This window comes from Cryptotermes secundus, unplaced genomic scaffold (assembly GCF_002891405.2).
Source record: "Cryptotermes secundus unplaced genomic scaffold, Csec_1.0 scaffold18433, whole genome shotgun sequence".
NCBI lineage: Eukaryota > Metazoa > Arthropoda > Insecta > Blattodea > Kalotermitidae > Cryptotermes > Cryptotermes secundus.
In genome coordinates this window covers 1-1,273 of record NW_019731038.1, presented here as the reverse complement: position 1 = coordinate 1,273, position 1,273 = coordinate 1, and the positions used below count along the sequence as shown (strand labels likewise).

Genomic DNA, 1,273 nt, shown 5'->3' with positions numbered 1-1,273 from the left:
GCACCGTGTAATGTGGTGTTAACCAACGTTTCGGAGGAACTTATCACATCCATCTTCAGGGTTGAAGGAAAAATAAGAAAATCCGCAAGCGAAGAGGCGATACGTTCCCCTGAAACGTCGGTTATCACCACATCTACACGATGCCACATCACAGAAGACTGCTTTCTTTATATTCACTGCCGTGAAAACCTCAAATCTTACATATTTTTTATTGCTTGTGGGGTGGGACTAAGTCCCTCGTACTGCGTCCACTTCTGGTCTATTGTACCAGCCCCAGATGAATGAATGAAGATTGGCAAGGGAAACCGAAGTACTTCGAGAATACCTGCCCAGAACCACTTTGTCCACCACAAATTCCACTTGACCAGACCCGGGATCGAACCCGGGCCGCCGCGTTGGGAAGCCAGCGACTAACCGCTTGAGCTATGGCACGGCCCCACGAAACAAACATAAATCAAGCCTGAAGCAAATAGATGTAGCCGACACCAGGCAGATTTCTCCCTTACATTTGAATCACCGTACAACTCACCTCACTGCTTTCGTCTCCAGTTCTCCAGTTCTTCCTCCAACAGTCAACTTTGGGCTTAACGTCACCGTAATCGGGAATAGGAAAGTTCACAATACCACGTCTCCCAACACGCCCTTTTCCCTTGATGTCCCGAGTCGCCTGCACAGGTCTCGCCCGACTGGCCCTTACTCGAGTTTCTGCAACAGAACGAGGCCACTAGTAATTAAATATTTTTTTCCAACTGTAATGCAGGAAACGTAAGACACTCAGTTCTGCAACTGAGAGAAATTGCTCGAAAATTACTTGCTTCATTTGGAAATAAATTTCAATACTGATCCATCACTCATTCTAACCTCAAAATTATGCAAGCGAGATGACGGAAGCAATCCTTTTCACGTCATGTGTACAAGAGATATAAAGACATGGTGAAAACATGGAGCAAAACGGCCCTGACTTTTACCGTTCATTATTTCGTATCTACATTTCTTCAAGCCCTTCATTCTGACATCCTGTTACAATTTTCCATTTTTTCCTTCCCGTTTTCCATAATAATAATATTATATTTTTTGCGTCGGACAATTCAGTTGTATCTAGCAGCTGTGTATGGACTGGGCGGAAGGTTTTAACCACGTAAAAGAAAGAAATTTATCTTCTTCTCTGCTTCCAGACCTACGATGAGGCTCCAACGGTACTGGATGAACTTGGCACAGTTCACGAATGACGTGGCTTTAAGCGGAACGTGCGTTAACTGCACTCACAACCAAA

The 1,273-nt window shown here is 44.7% G+C and overlaps 1 long non-coding RNA gene across 1 annotated transcript; it reads right to left on the bottom strand.

Annotated features, from left to right (window-relative positions):
• Positions 1-574: 574 nt before the first annotated feature.
• On the bottom strand, positions 575-1,267 carry LOC111866378. The gene is made up of 2 exons (XR_002843131.2): positions 862-1,267; positions 575-705 (listed from the first exon to the last, which is right to left on the bottom strand). It is a non-coding gene; the product is annotated as an uncharacterized LOC111866378 (long non-coding RNA).
• Between the last annotated feature and the right edge of the window lie 6 nt (positions 1,268-1,273).